Source organism: Choristoneura fumiferana, chromosome Z (genome assembly GCF_025370935.1).
Source record: "Choristoneura fumiferana chromosome Z, NRCan_CFum_1, whole genome shotgun sequence".
Taxonomy (NCBI): domain Eukaryota; kingdom Metazoa; phylum Arthropoda; class Insecta; order Lepidoptera; family Tortricidae; genus Choristoneura; species Choristoneura fumiferana.
Window position 1 is genome coordinate 4,856,499 of NC_133472.1, and position 17,545 is coordinate 4,874,043.

The 17,545-nt window shown below is 36.2% G+C and overlaps 1 long non-coding RNA gene across 1 annotated transcript; it reads right to left on the reverse strand.

Annotated features, from left to right (window-relative positions):
- Positions 1-15,775: 15,775 nt before the first annotated feature.
- On the reverse strand, positions 15,776-17,248 carry LOC141438223 (uncharacterized). The gene is made up of 2 exons (XR_012452463.1): positions 17,076-17,248; positions 15,776-16,552 (listed from the first exon to the last, which is right to left on the reverse strand). It is a non-coding gene; the product is annotated as an uncharacterized lncRNA (long non-coding RNA).
- Between the last annotated feature and the right edge of the window lie 297 nt (positions 17,249-17,545).

Genomic DNA, 17,545 nt, shown 5'->3' on the forward strand with positions numbered 1-17,545 from the left:
AGAAAAATATTTTCAAGGGTTTTGTACTCGGTTCCATTTTTTGTTATTTTTTTATTTTTTTGGAGTTGGTTTTCCTTTTTTGTTAAAAAAATTCTTTTTTAATGTACAATGTTTTGGACTATAAGGTAACGACGAGGTTTGAATCATGAACTTTTTTTAATTTTGACAAATTAAGGGGCTAAGTAAGATACCTTGCCTATCGAAAAGTGTTCATGGCTATTTTTATTTAAATTAATTATAATCCATTTTTTTGGATTACGTTCACTCCTTTGATAACCGGTTTTTTTTAAATTACAAATGATAGTTTTGAGTGCAGTGAATATGCCTTGGTAGGCTTGCCTAATTATTTTTGGTCATGGCTACCTGGCAAATATCGGTACCTACACCGATCTGATAACCAGTCAAAATTGGTATGATAACTACCAAAGTTCATTCATTCACAACGGAACAATGAATCAACTCTTGCTCACCCAAACGAATTATGATGATCTTTTCTGGTCATTATATAAATTGCCGTGTGTAATAGTCATTGCAGCGCGGTGTGCGCAAGCGCAGCCAAAGACAAGGCTCGGGGTTGGTATTTTTTAATGGCGTCGGAATTTTGGAATTTTGATGGACACTAACTTTTAAACAACTTAAAAAAAGGAGGAGGCTTTGTTGAACTTTTTCTTATGGTTATTATATCAGAATTCCGTCTTCAACCGATCAAGCGATCACATTTTTTTCGTATATAAATAGGTATAATATACCGACAATGGAAAAACTACAAAAAGGCATACTTAATGGTACATTTGGGAAACGAATTTTTACTAAAGTAGCATATTGGTGCTTTAGTAGTTTTTCCTTTCCACTGTGTCGATACGTATATATATAACCACAGAGATCCTGATGAGAAATAATAATATATATATTATTATTATTATTTCTCATCAGGATCTCTGTGGTTGTAGCATCTGAGGAGTGGAGACCTGGTGACCGCATATAGGTTTCCTTTAGTTCGGTCACCGGTCTACCGCATAAGTTTACCAGCTACCTATACTTACTTACTTTAAGGTCATGTTTTACTTACTGTCTCTCTCTGTATTGTACTTTGTGGTAGAGCGAATAAATACTCTTTCAATTTACTTTTATTAGTACCTAGTTAGGGTGAAATTATTTACCGGCACGGATAATACCGACATGGAAATACCGACCCGATTGGTGTCAAACTGACAAGTTTCTATGGCCGTGTCACAAAATATCATGTCGGTATGTCCATGTCGGTATTGTACGTCCGGTAAATAGTGTCACCACTTAGTTAAAAGTTAGCTATTAATTAGCATTTTATTTTCATTAGGTACTGTTGTTGTTTGTATTTTGTTTGTTAAAAGAACAGTTCTGCGATTATATACATAACTTGAGCAAAACACCTGAACCTCAATGAATATTTGTATATTTCTGTTTTAAGCAGAACTACATTTTTAGTTAAAAAAAGGGAAAATTGGAAACAAGCCCTTTTGAAGACAATCCTCAAATAAACTTCGTGTCCAATGAGCTAAAATATTTTCCTTGCTCACCCGCGACCTTAAGTTGTTTAGTCGTCCTTAAGTAGTTTAGTTCATTGATATGGACCTCCGCAAAGTAACGCCTGATTCTAGAGGTAGGATTCAATAAACTTCGTGTCCTACACACATTCGCATTTTAGCGCCATCTATGACTGACAGCAGGTATTAACAGTAAGTGTCGGAACCAGTAATAATACTACTCTACTGTAAGTCATAAACATAGACGTTGTTAAACATGGTGCTGAAGTTCTACACGCGGATGGTAGATGGCGCTTTAATAAATACAAAGACGAGAAGCTCAGCCATTTGGTGAAAGGAAATCAATTACGTGTGGAAAGTTCCCAATCCGATGTCAATTTTCAAGGCGAAATTCAGGTGCTGGCTGATGAACTTGAGCATTCACTTGAAATGTACATTCTATAGGCCAAGAAAAGAAGGAAAACCTGGACATGATTCTATAACTGTAATTTTCTTTTTCTATGATAAAGTACTGTTAGTTCTAGTTAAAATAAGAATTAAACATTTTAACGCTCCGCGTCAATGCGAAAACATAAAGATATATTTTTTGAACTCATTTTGATTTTATAAGTACAGCATAATAAATAACTTTGTTAAAGTACCTGTATTATGATATGATGCTTAAATTGTAAGAATAAAGCATTAGTAAATTTTAAGCGGCTGTTTCACCATCCATTGATTAGTGTTAACTGACGGTTAAATGTGATGCCGTCTCTGTTCGTTATGTTCGAATAAATGGAGACGGCATCACATTTAACCGTCAGTTAAGACTAATCAATGGATGGTGAAACAGCAAACAGCCCCTAAATTTTCAGTTATGTTATACTTAATTATACGTTTCCTTCCAGCTTAGCGGAGTACGCGAACTGCCGGACGGGCCGCTCAGCTCAGCAGGCAGAGCAGAAGTTACACATGTAATCAAGTACATTCCTTATGAATTATATAACAGCAAAACGTTAGCTAGTTTTTACACAGTACAGCGACATCTAGGGGTCAATAAAGTAAAATCGGCTAAAACAAAGTAAAACTTCCAAAATCATTGAAAGTTAATAATTATGGCAAGCTTTGAGCGTGAATTATGGTTATAATATAATACTTAAAATATTTCAATGGGTTTACTATACTTTTAATTGTCAATAATTGAAGCAGCGTGAGTATAAGTGTCAGAAGGACCGCACGACACGAGCTTGACCCTGCAGACTTGGACTTGCTATTCTGCGACTCGCGGCCGTGGCACGTTGTTGGTCTGTTGGAATATTATAATAAGGTAGGTACTTATAGCGATTCAAAAAGCACTCGCTGCTCTGAACTGAAACTGTACTTACATTGACTGTGTGCATGTAATAGTGATGTAACGAATGTCATTTTTTGAACATTCGCGAATGCGAATGCGAATATCTGCTACCGACATTCGCGAATGCGAATGCGAACGCGAATATTCAGTTTTCCGTTTTTGCGCCAATTTGTTTATGGCAGTCTCGTTCGAACGAAGTGCGCACGTGCGTTACGTTTGTACTTTGTTCCGAGAATTACCCAGTTTATACGAACGCATCGCAAAGTAAGTAAATAAATAAATAAATAATACCAAATGATTAACGTAAGACTGATAATGTGATTGATTACGAGATTAAGTTTTTTTTTTAAATATAAAAAACATAAGAAATGAATGTACTTATTTTGATTTTATCAACCTATCTATTATCTAATAATTGTATTTTTTCTGATATTCATATTCGCAAAACATTCGCAAAAATTTTGCGAATGCGAATGCGAATATGCAAAAAAATGCGAATATTCGTTAAGTACTAAGACTTCGCCGTCCGTCCGTCTGTCACCAGGCTGTATCTCAGGAATCGTGCTAGTTAGACGGTTGCAATTTATACAGACTATATTAGATACTGTGGCCGCTATAACAACAAATACTAAAAACAGAATAAAATAAATATTTAAGGGGGGCTCCCATACAACAAACGTGATTTGCCGTTTTTTGCTAATGTCTAATGAGTAATGAATTTTGCATAGATGGTACGGAACCGGTCGTGAGCGAATCCGACTAAGTGCCAAGTGGCCAGGTTTTTTTATTTCACTGTGTGTGTACTTATAGCCATGCTTTGTTTAATACCTAACAAAGGAGTCCTAGATGAACATTTGATAGTCATCACGAGTCTATCATCGCACAATGGAAATGCAAGGTCATCGAACCGTCATTCGTTATGCAATGATTTGAGTAACTGACTCCTAACGAACCCCAAAACCGAAAGGGAGTAGGGAAATAAGTTTTGTTAAAAAATATTACAGCCAATTGTACCTTTTTTATTGACTGTACTTGTACTGTCATCCAAACTAGATATATCCGTCCAAATTTGAAGTTTGATCCCATTAAGTAAAGTGTGTGAAATTATACATAAGTATGTACAAGATATACATAATAAACAAATTTGACGACCGGATGCCCAAGTGGATAGAGAACCTGACTACGAAGCTTGAGGTCCCGGGTTCGATTCCCGGCCGGGGCAAAGATTTGTATGAATAATACGAATATTTGTTTTGTATTGTAATATACGTATTTAAGTATGTTTATCCGGTGCCTAGTACCCATAGCAAAAGCTTTGCTTAGTTTGGGACTAGGTCAATTGGTGTCAAGTTGTAACGAGGTGTCATACAGCTCGTTTCTTCCTAACTCTTTGTACTGTCTGGTTTAGCACATATTCGAAAAAATAACATTTAAATTCAAATTTCTTTTTCTAATTCCACATCTGTTCAATTTACGTCAAGTAGCCATTCCAAAGCCATTCTATTCAGAGCCTCCGAGTTGAACACTTACCTTTCTTTTATCCTAGATCCTATAAATCTCTTAAAACTCCATAACAAGCTTATACTTTACTACTTACTCCTATTCGAAGGAAGGTTTCATCCTTATCCAGTGTTCGTCCCATGATATAATATAAAAAACGTACTTTAGAATATTTTTCAAGTGATTTAAAAAAATAGCTCCTCTAGATTTACAATTTTAACTGAAGGGTAATAATCCATTATAAAAATAAGTTCAGTGATGACGTCATAATGCAGGAAGATAAACGTCATTGTATTAGCATCCTTTTCAGGCCGCGTCAGGCCATAGGCCGGTCTATGGTAAAAAAAGCATTGTCTATTGCCCATAAACAAAGATTAGCTCTTTCTATTATGTTTTATTCTTTGAACAACTAAACGAACGCAATCCCCGAAACGTTTTAGAATGTTCAAGAGAATAGAGTGCATTTTTGAAGAATTGATGCCGGAATTACTCCTTTATTGGTTTGATGTTGTTTTATTGATACGTATATGGATTAATTCTGGCATTTACGAGTCAAGCTTTTAGCAAATATTTTGTGGATTATAGGGGGTTGAAGTTTGAATTGTGTTGTTCGAATATAAAATAATTTGCGAATTATTAGTTGTGTTGTTACTAAAAATATTCTGTTAGGTTAATATCGAATGAAGCGGGCTTAACGGCTCTGGGCTCTTAGTGTAAGTTTTCGGTTACAAAATACGTCTCGATCGCGTTCGCGTTATTAATCTCAATTTGTATGGAAACGCGAACAGTGCTTCTAGCGGAACGTTTGCGATGTTTGTGCTTCCATTCAACTTGAGATTTTACGCGAACGCGATCGAGACGTATTTTGTAACCGAAAACTTACACTAGGGGTACTGGATACTGGTGAAAAATTGTGCAGAATTTAAAAACCGACTAAGTGTATGTACAGTAGAGATTGGCCGAACGTGGGTTTCACCGAATACGAATTATTTTTTAAAAAGTCTCTTTTGATGAGTTTCTTTTAACATAATATAAAGCCTGACCGTACCTCATAAAAATAACACATTGCAACAACAACTCAGACATGGCTAAATACAGAAAAAGTTTGAGTAGCTACCACTTAGCCAAACATTCGGTAATTTAGCAGTGACAATACGGTTCTGGTATGGGCCACCCTTTTTTTTTATTTTCATTCTATCTTTGTAACCAATCTCCGTGACTTCTTATTCTAATAAGAAGCCTGTGATCACCAGTAGGATATATATATGTAGTGTGTGTGTGTGTGTGTGTGTGTGTGTGTGTATAGGTTGGGATGATGATGTTAGTTTGTCAAATTTTAGCTCAATTGGACACTAGGATGTGGTAGAAATCTGGTGTGCAAACAAACCAAGACGCACGTTACTTACATAAATGTTGTGAAATACGCTGGCTAGCGCGGGTGCACTGCGCGGGTGCACTTCTCTTGCGTGGGCGCACGTTGGTGCACGTAAAATACGCAGCAGTTAGCGCTGCTTGTAGGTACCTACTATTTTTCAAAAGGTCCACCCGCTCCGCGCATACCGCGGCCACTAGACCCTAAACATGAGCTTGTAAAAACGTTTTTAATCTGCGCAGAAACCATTTGACCACTCATTTGTGATCATTTCTGCATCAACAATGGACCTATTGTCATTCTAATGGGTAATAGCCATGTTCGAGGATTATACTCGCGAGGAGAAATGACGCTTTTGTCGTCCGATTATGTCTATAAATATTATATTTAAAGAGCTTTGAGTGGGGTGGCTGGCTGGCGGAAATGTAAGGATTAGCTGCAGAGGGGCATGTATGGGATGTTCTTCTAGAAGGAAGGATACGGTATTTAACTATTTTGTATATGATTTATAAATAAAAAAATCACAATGTCTGTTATCGAATAGAGAAACAATTTTAAAGCTACCTTTACAAATAACAAAGTTATAATGGTATGAAATTCAAGATTAGACAGAGAAAGACATACTGGCATATGTGACGTTACACGCCAGTACCGCCATACTTGCTGCATAGAGAAAAGCGTTTGAGAAAGAGACAGGTATACAGATTTTTCAAAAAAATCACTATAAATCCAATTTTCAACCGATTTAAATTTTCTCTTCGCTAAACACTATCTGTATATCTATATTTTCAAAGTAATATTAAGATATGGCAAATTAAGGAGTTGTCAAATACCGTATTCTATACCCTTACAGGGTGTCATGTACCTACCGTCTTGTAAAACTACCATCTAATAATGTAATGAGCATGAATTTGAATGAATAAATTTATATGAATATGAAGATCATTGGCGTCCGACTAAGCGAAAGTTTGTCGCTTTAACAGCTGAACGGGTTTAGATGGAAAACCATAACCAGCACGGGTTCCCATTATCTTGCATAATATTGATTCTCCGAAATACACTTCGCATAGCTGATATCACAGAAATATTTTCAGCCGAATGTAGTTTTGCATAATCAATCATATAAGTACTTTGCATAATATTGGTCCGAATAATAATCGTTTCTCAGAATATTAAATAGCAGAATATTGTATCGCCGATTTTTATATACCTATCATAATGGCATAACAAAATAGTAGTTTCGGCTATTGTATTTTCACATGCAAAATAAATAAATAAATAAATATCATGGGACACTTGACACCAATTGACCTAGTCCCAAACTAAGCAAAGCTTGTACTATGGACACTAGGCAACGGATAAACATACTTATATAGATAAATACATACTTAAATACATATTAAACATCCAAGACCCGAGAACAAACATTCGTATTATTCATACAAATATCTGCCCCGGCCGGGATTCGAACCCGGGACCTTAAGCTTCGTAGTCAGGTTCTCTAACCACTCAGCCATCCGGTCGTCGAAATATTTTGAAGTTGTGTGTATCACATGCATAATAGTAACTAAATATCTATATTCTAATATAAATTACCATTTACATTTAAATACTCTTGAATTTGTAAGCCTACTTTGAAACTGACAAAATATTTTTTATGTAGACAGGTAACCATTTCCACTTCACTTCACGTTGAATGTAGAATATTGATTTTGTCCTGAGCTTAATGGAGTATAACGCGACATGCCGCAAAACCGACATGGCGTTCGAACGACAATGAGGGCTATCGTTTTTTGTCTCACTAGATGGCGCACTGTTGCGTGAGATTTTTAAGTATGGCTTTCAAAATCTGTTATTACGGGCGTGAAAACAAAGTTTAGATTGAAATCATATTTAATACACCTTAAAACCGTACCATAAAAATATCGAGCATGCCACAGTGTTGCAAAGTCCTCGTTTTGTTCGGAAAAAAGGGAGGACAAAGGTTTCCGAAAGACAAAACGGTCTCAAAACACAGACATTCATTGCCCCGGAACGCATATTTGCCATAATTAATTTCAGTTATTGCAAAATATTCACAAAATTATTCTAATTATAAATAAACCCGCGTAGCTCACCCAAAAACTATGAGATTTGACATTTCGGAGACCTCACGCTACACTAGCGCCTCTAGTGGCGAATTCATACGCGATAGCCCTCATTGACATTGATCACTTTTTTACAATGTGGTCTAATCCCAAAACCATTTCGAGGAATAGGTTTATTAAATCGTTTTATAACATTTTAGCTAAAAAATACTCAATGACATGTGTATATTTGCAAAATAACGTATGACCCTTGTTTGACTTTCATCGTAAATAAACGTTATGTAACTAAACCGCTTATAATCCTAATACTGCTAGGGTACAGAAGACACTACGTTTTTTAAAGTCATGGCAACTTTGGTTAGCTATAATGCCGGTAACCTATTAATAGGATAAGGATCCTAACTTATAGTATAAGTATATAATAAGTTAAGTATAAGTCGGCATTAATAAGCGATCTGCTTACGTTTAAACTGCATGCTGTGTTTGCCTGTAGTTGGGTAAATACTCTGCCAATTGTTATACCTCTGTTTGTACTGCATGCGGTATGTTACCTGTTGGCAAACCTAAATAAATAAACAATTTAAAACCCAACAAAAACCAAAATCCTTCAAAATAGCTGTCTTAAATTCGCCTTTTTAATGTAAAAATAAAATAAAAATAAACATTGTTTTATTGAGACCAATGCCAATTCCGTATGCAAATTTGTTCTAAGTATATCAAGTGTCATCTGTATACGATTGCGTTTCGCTATCGCTGGACAGTAGCTGGAAAATGTATCTTTTTTTAGTGTGATGTCACTATGACGTTAATTTATATATATAACCTAACCAACAAAAAGTTCAAAGTTCAGTATCTCAAAAGCGGCTGAACCGATTTTGATGAAACATGTCTAGGAACCATTGCTAGAAAACCTGATTTCAAATAAAAAACCGCATTCAAATCGGTCCACCAGTTTAAGAGCTACGGTGCCACAGACAGACACACGTGCACAGAGACAGATACACATAGCGGTCAAACTTATAAAACCCCTCCTTTTGCGTCGGGGGTTAAAACAATAAATAATAATAATAATACAAAATACCACAAACAGAACTTATCACCTACGTAAACACACGAGTAATATTAAGAAAGTAATGTAGAGTCTACTCGTGACGATGACCACTGTTATGTGTTCGAAACGTCGAAGTAAATATCACTAGTGTGTTTAGCGTCATAAGTCCCGTTTGTGGACATTTTAATAAAATTATGAGTGAAAACCGAATGAAGTAGATATATGAGGCCGACAATCCCTGTTCGCGGACGAGGCTTGTAAGTATAGTGCTTTTCTCAAATAAATCCAAGGAAATAATACCATGTCACCTTGATGATGAACTCATATCGGAAACTGAAACAAAAGACAATCTCTTTGCTGGTTATGGCCAGCAATTTTGTATGAAATTCTATTACTATCCGCTAATTTGAAATTAGAACGAATTTTTAATAAGTGCTATACAAAGACGTACTTGGCGTTCTATTAACACGAAGATAAGGACGACATTTCCTTGGATGTTTTAGAAAATGTAGTTTGAATGACATTGCAAGTACAGTCAGCAAAAAAAGCTTGTATTAAAAATGTAATTTTTAACAAAAAACTCATAATGCTTTGATAGTAGCTCTTTCGACCTCCTTTGCTTCGTGACGGTACATATTGGAACCTTTACCGCGCGCACTCGCCAGTACTTAACAGATGCCATAAGCGCACTAATTTGAATAAAAGGGGTCGAACATATGCGCAGTCTCGCTCGGCCGCTCGCCCGAATTTAGACTCACCATTTCAGCACGGACATAAGTGATTATTCGGGCCCTACGTACGAAGTGCGAAATTCGAACTTTGTATCTTGCCGTCCCGTTGACGCTAATATTATTTAATACGAGAGTGAGAGGGACGGTACGATGCTAACTTCGATTTTCGAATTTCCTAGTAGCGTCCCCTGTTTTAAAAAAATCACAAATTTCGTGCCTCACACGACTATCGAGCACATTGGAAATGAATCTACGGATTTTGAAAAAATACTGTCGTTCTGACTTTTCACTTTTTGCAAAAAGGTTAGGCTACAGGGCAAGCCGTTAACCCGTTCGTCTTTGTTTTACCCTCAAATTCTAGCTGACTAAATTGTGCAGAGGAAATTTTCTCAAATTTATGATGTCATTCTTCGTTTCCAAAATATCAAGCGCCAAAATCATAAATTAGGAAAATAATTTTTTTTTACTGTTTCGGCCATAATTTTTTTATTTTTGACTTTCTCGAATAATTATTTTTGCACCTTACAGCTCTTATAAATACGTGTCTTTTGAGCCTTTTTTGAATATCATATCTTCACAACTCTGGGAGATATAAGAGGATCGCACTTTTTCGAGAAATCGAAGCCTACCTACACTGGAGCGAACGAAAAGACATTTCCAATGGAAAAACCGGCCAAAAGCAAGTCGGAGACTTTCGTGTAAAATTAGTACTTATCTATGAATATTTTGTAGGTATATTAACACTGGTGTTAGCAGAGCCCTCCTAAACAAAATGTACATTTTTTTAATAGGGTGAAGTAAATATTTATGTTGATAGTCATGCACAATTTAATGAATCAGACGTTACTTTGCGCAGATCCATATCAATGAAGTAAAACAATTACTTAGCTCACCCGCGACCTTATGACAGCTAAGATTATGCAAGAAATCACACAAACCCATCTATCACCACCACCACACTACACTGACGTGTTTCGAACTCAATCAGAGCAAAACAACAGCATCAACCAATCACAAACACAAGAGCAGATGAGCTCAGTACCATTACCATTGAGTTTCTTGCCGGATTCTTCTCAACAGAGGTTTTTCCGAACCGGTGGTAGATTTTTTTCGACATTCATAAGTGCTTGTTATAGCCTAAAGTGAATAAAGATATTTTGACTTTGACTTTTGACATTACCGCTAACATGACAGCGTCGCTATCGAGTAAGAGTGTAAGTTGAATATTAGTAGTTAATTAAGAGTGATTACTTTTTACGTACATTATTCGGTTCACTTGTGGTGATTTTTTTGTTTTCGAAAGTGTGCGTTGGGTACGGTTGTCACAAATGTTGTGGGGTAGATACGGTTGTGACAATTTTTTTTTATATTTTCGCTTTTAGATGGCCAAAAACCTTTGCGAAAGACCGCAAAAGCGCGGTCTGATATTAGTAAATGTAATAAAGATGCTTATGAGGAAGTGAAACGCGGGACTTCTTTACGGAGAGCTGCGGAAATGCATGAAATTAATTGCATGTCGTTGTTACGATACATTTATGTTGAGTTATGTTACATTTTCGAACAATAAAAGTAATTATAAACCATTTCTGTGTATGTTTCGTCTGTCAATGAGGGCTATCGCGTATGAATTCGCCGCTAGAGGCGCTAGTGTAGCGTGAGGTCTCCGAAATGTCAAATCTCATAGTTTTTGGGTGAGCTACGTACCCGCGTATATTCACAATGTTATTCTAATTGTAAATAAACCCTTATTTACAATTAGAATAACTTTGTGAGTATTTTGCATTACCTGAAATTAATTATGGCAATTATGCATTACGGGGTAATGAATGTCTGTGTTTTGAGACAGTTTTGTCTTTCGGAAACCTTTGTCCTTCCTTTTTTTCCGAACAAAACGGGACTACGCAACACTGTGGTTGCTCGATATTTTTATGGTACGGTTCTAAGGTGTATTAAATATGATTTTAATCTAAACTTTGTTTTCACGCCCGTAATAACAGACTTTGAAAATGAAAATGAAATGAAATTGAAAAATGAAAATGAAATGAAACTTTGAAAAGCCACACTTAAAAACCTTACGCAACAGTGGCGCCATCTAGAAAGAATAAAAACGATAGCCCTCATTGTGGCACTGTCACAACCGTCCTTGGGGTGGGGCTTTCTAAATTGATGCTATAACTAATACAACGTATTTAGGCAAAAAAAAAAATAGTATTTTTACGTAGACAAATGTATCAGAGCAAAACACGTACACAAATGTATGCCGCGGTGGCCTAGTGGTTTGACCTATCGCCTCTCAAGCAGACAGACATGACGATCCGTGTTTGGCATTTTGGCTCCAAAACCCTAATAACATGTATCATCCGGTTATCAGAGAATTGATCTTCCACTCGTCCTCAAGTATTACCGCGTTTAAAACGCTAGTCCGTAGCCCTCACTGGAATTCATGAGAGCTTTTCAAAATGTAACAACAGTTTTGCACTGAACAGAATGTAAGCTAAAAACGCTTAGAAGTTATTTATCAATCACAGGGGGACACAACGATAGCTTGTTATAAACTAGCCAGCGCCATCTATGATCGTAATAACGAACGTTTCTGTGTAACTAATCAAAATCACTAATACTTCCTGATGGATATAGAGGGGATAAGCTTCATAGTCGTGAAAAAAAAGCCGTGGTGGCCTAGTGGTTTGACCTATCGCCTTTCAAACAGAGGGTCGTGGGTTCAAACCCCGGCTCGCACCTCTGAGTTTTTCGAAATTCATGTGCGGAATTACATTTGAAATTTACCACGAGCTATGCGGTGAAGGAAAACATCGTGAGGAAACCTGCACAAACCTGCGAAGGTGCGTGTGAAGTTCCCAATCCGCACTGGGCCCGCGTGGTAACTATGGCCCAAGCCCTCTTGTTCTGAGAGGAGGCCTGTGCCCAGCAGTGGGACGTATATAGGCTGGGATGATGATGATGATAAATGAACAAATTACGATTCACGTTACTTTTTTCTCAGCTAACTACAATATTAACAAAATTATTGGCGATCAAACCAAAATTGACACAACCGTACCCAGTCTACCCTAAGGTGAATTCCGTGCATCAATGCACAATTACCCCGCTCTATAAAATACTGTTTATTTTAACACAGTAAGTGAGGGTTGAGGGTGTATGTACACTTAATAATGACCATTGAATTGAATAGCATGCTTATACGCATCATTCGCCCACTCTGCAACAAAGTTAGCAATGCAGTTCAAATCGATGCGTGTCAATATAATTAGCTGGCCGCTCAGCCGCACGGTTAAGTTTGTGCGAATGTACATCTGTTTGTATCAATATGCCCATATCTAGTGAAGTGTGGAAAGCATTTATCACACATATTAAGCAATATGGAGTAAAGGTGACATTTTGACAACTGTCACTTCGTCGGTTAGAGCAGCCACGACTAATACTTAAGGCTGACTGAAACTGCAACATTTGACACGGTACACTAATTGTATATGTCGGCGACCAATTGTAAAATCCGCCAGATCACGAAACTCCTAGGCATAATATTATCGAGAAATGGCGCTATTTCATGAATTGGCTAAGTAAAGTTTTTTGAAGAAGTGCTAAATATATTTTTCTTCGGTAGTCGACGTCTTAATAATCGAGGAACTGCAGCTCTTTTATTTTTATTTCCTCTTATTAATTAGAAATCTTTTTTTAAGTGGTCGATATGACGTTTGTGAGATTGAAATGGCAGACCCGTTGAGGGCTCAGTACTTAGTAGAAACATTAAAAAAAAAAGAAGTCAACTGTCACTGTCAAGTAGAATCTAACCTAAAACCATTTTATTTGCTTTGCGATTTGGTGCGATCAGTGTGTTTTTTGTTTGGATAATTTTTTACGACCTCAGCCCAAACTCTTGGACTTTTGAATTTGCCACATCTCTCCACGACCTTTGTACGATAATTTGACCACGATTGGATATTTTCGACGACTATTTTGGCTCTGTTTCTTAGACAACGTTATCTTGCATTCTCGGCCACCCTTGGCTTGACATTTGGACTGCCTTATGAGTAAATTCGAATCACAGTATCCCTACAATGGATTCAGACGACTCCGGTAGTATTCGAGTTGAAATGGAGCATTGCATAAATGTTCTCCAATGCTTTGTACTTTCGTCTACGAAATACAGACGAGATTTTCCGAATTCGGCGTATTTATGCATCCTAGTCTTTACAAGCGACTTGGTGCAAGTCAGCTTCATCTTCCACTGCAAGTTGCTCATGAACAACATCATTATACGAACCCTCTAGCCCTTCAACATCAAACACAGCAAAGGAGAACATAACAGAAGGAAGAGATATCGTGTTTTTTTACCAAAACAATAAAAAGGACATGGGTCTCAGTAAGAGTCATGCAATACATTAAAATATTTAATTGCATGTTGCACAAATGGGTTTATATTCTTTATTTCAGTGTATTGAAGGAAGAGTTTCTGCTAAATTATTTACAGAATGAAGTGGCTTTATGTGGCTACTAAAAAGGGGGTGATTCAATCTAAAGTCATAGCAAGCTTGAGGATACATGTGAAATGCGTGATTTGATAAAGATAAAGATAAAGATAATTTATTTGTCAAACATGAGTTCCTATATACAATTATTAAATTGAATATATAGATGTACAATAATTTGATGTCCTGTCCTTCATGTCTTGCCTTTCAGCATACAAATTTTTAAGTTATGAATTTAAATAATTATACAATCATCATCATCATCATCATCCCAGCCTATATACGTCCCACTGCTGGGCACAGGCCTCCTCTCAGAACAAGAGGGCTTGAGCCATAGTTCCCACGCGGGCTCAGTGCGGATTGGGAACTTCACTCCCTCACTTCCTAGTGGTTTGACCTATCGCCTCTCAAACAGAGGGTCGTGGGTTCAAACCCCGGCTCGCACCTCTGAGTTTTTCGAAATTCATGTGCGGAATTACATTTGAAATTTACCACGAGCTTTGCGGTGAAGGAAAACATCGTGAGGAAACCTGCACAAACCTGCGAAGCAATTTAATTATACAATAAAAAAAAAAGGAAATAATTAAATTACAATCAATATTACATTAATGTTATATAAATTATTTTGTAGATAAGATAAGATAAGGTCAGTGGAACATTTTGAAAACAATATCTAGTCTATATTATCTAGTAGATACTCGTTAACTGAATAATATGCCTTGTCGGTTAAAAAATCTTTTAATGCTTTTTTGAAACTAGGTAATACTTCCTTCTCTGTTACAGTTTTTGGTAGCTTATTGAAAATTTTAGGAGTCATCCCTAGCACATTTTTGGAGAACATAGCTGTATGTGATGTCCAAGCAAATATTTTTCCCCGCCGTCGAACACTGTTGAATTTTTTAAATAGATTAAAGTTTGAAGATTAAAAGAATCCGTATTTTTGAAGCCTCTCTGTTATTAACCATAACCACATAAAATTATGTAGACAAAGCTGTCTTATTGCATGTGTTTTAGATAGTTTTAGTTAATTTGCAGAGTAATATAATAAAAATGCAATAATTTATATTGTTTTTATTTCATAAATACACAAATTATCATAAAAACATTTAGCATAAACATATGTCTCAAAAGACCCGATTTATTGGAACATGTATATAATATTCCTGGCAAAGGGTAATTTAAAAACAAGTCTTATTTTTATTAAATTAAATATTGTGCCATCCCCATAAAGGCATTAGAAGTACTACTAAGAAATACAAGGAAATATAATACAAATATTATAGGTCACTTTGTGTTAAACCGGGATTTTAGTTTACTTTTGCATCAAAAGATGTCACTATCTCGTCTCAAGGAAAAGCTGAATCACGCTGTTAAGATTTTTATATAAAAGGGCTGTCATCATATTAAGCTTTTCATTTCCTAAGCAACCGTGGTTTGATTAACTTGTGTGTTATACGTGTAAACAATATGCGTACCATTGATCATAAGTTATAACAAAACCGTGGTGATTTACTTGTATTTTTAGTACTTGTACTTGTGACAGTGACCCTAGATTGTATCGTTTGTTCTACCAGTTGAACTGGATGTGTGTATATATACTATCTTTTGCCCGCGGCTTCGCCCGCGTGGAATTCGGTTTCACGCGCTGTTATCTCGGGAACTGTTTATTTTTCCGGGATAAAAAGTAGCCTATGTCACTCTGTGGCCCATAAACAATCTCTATGCCAAAAATCACGTCGATCTGTTGCTCCGTTGCGACGTGAAAGACGGAGAAACATACTAACACACACACTTTCGCATTTATAATATTAGTACGGATATATATGGTATTCAACTGTTTTATTTTGTCTGACTCTAATACATACATGATTGGGAATCGAACCTGATCAAAATCTCTGTAAGCAAGGTTACAAATTCTGCACATTTTTTCGTTATTTTTGATGATGTGAATCATAAGTGAAAAGAAACATATTTTACAAGATTTTATTCGACTTGCAATGTATGAGTATGTATGTATTATGTTTATAAACCAAAATGAGAATACAAATTTAAAGTACCGTTAGCTTATCACAGCAGTACTTATACTGATTACAGATTAGATGACAATGCAAGACAAGTATAGTCAACAAAAAGTATTGTGAGGAAAAATAAAAACTTACACAAATAAAAACCAAAAATTATATTTTTAAGAAAAAAATTTTGCTGACTGTACTTTTTCTCGACTGTACTTGCATTGTCAACTAAAAATACATTTCTGTATTAAGATATCATCATGTTCAAAATTACATTTCCGTGCTAAATCTAAGGTCTATTCTATTCTCTTCCATTAACCATTGAGGAGTTCGGTGATACTTCTATGCCTCTTTTTTATGGAAAAATGCATGTCCTTGGAAAAAACAGGTTATGCTCCTTCACTGGCTTTTTTTGCAACCAAAATAAAAACACCAACATGTGTTTACATCCACCTGAAAAAAAGATCAAAATTATTATAAATCCTTACTTATATTTAATATTATAAACGTGAAAGGAACTCTGTCTGTCTGACTGTTAACTTTTCATGCTTTAACCGCTGAACTGATTTAGCCGAAATTCATTATGGAGGTAGTTGGAGTCCCGAGGAAGAACATAGGCTACTTTTTATCTCACAGTTTTATCCCGAAAAAATACAGAGTACTCGCGGGAAAGCGATAAGCGAATTCTTCATAGACAGAGTCGCGGGGCAACAGCTAATTATAATATAATGTTTCACTAACCACAGAAATTTTACTCTATCATAATATTTACCAGCCAATGCTGAACAACATCACCTGTCGCATCAATCACATTGTCAGTTGATATCTAAGTAAATGGTCACAATATAGGTAATATGTTTTTGTTATTCTGTGCTCTCGTACAACTTTGGTCCGGCAACATATTCAACTTTTGATGCCCTAAAATGTAATGTAAAAAAATAGACAAGAAACTGTATTGATATAATTTTGTACTTACGTTCATCCATTTTACCGCTACGGACAAGAGTGCTTTATCTCCTCTGATTTCGGCAACATTGTATACTTATCACTGGTGTCAAAATATTCTAGACTCATAGCCATGTGTGGCAAGTTCCTTGTATCTGCTCGCACAAATTCACTCATTTCGTTTTAAAAGGTGAAGCCGCTAAAATAGAAAATATGGTCCAAAAGTCAAGCCAAGTGTCGTCGAGAATACAAGATAGCGTTGTCGCAGAAGCAGAGCCGAAATAGTCGTCGAAACTATACAATCGTGGTCCAATTATCATGCAAAGGTCGTGGAGAAATGCGGCAAATTTTAAAGTACTGAGTTTGTGCTGAGAGGTCTTTAAAAATTATCCAAAAAACACATTGATGGCACCAAATCGCAAAGTAAATAAAACGGTTTTAGGTTAGATTCTACTTGACAGTGACAGCAGTGACAGTTGACTTCGCTTTTTTTTTACTGTT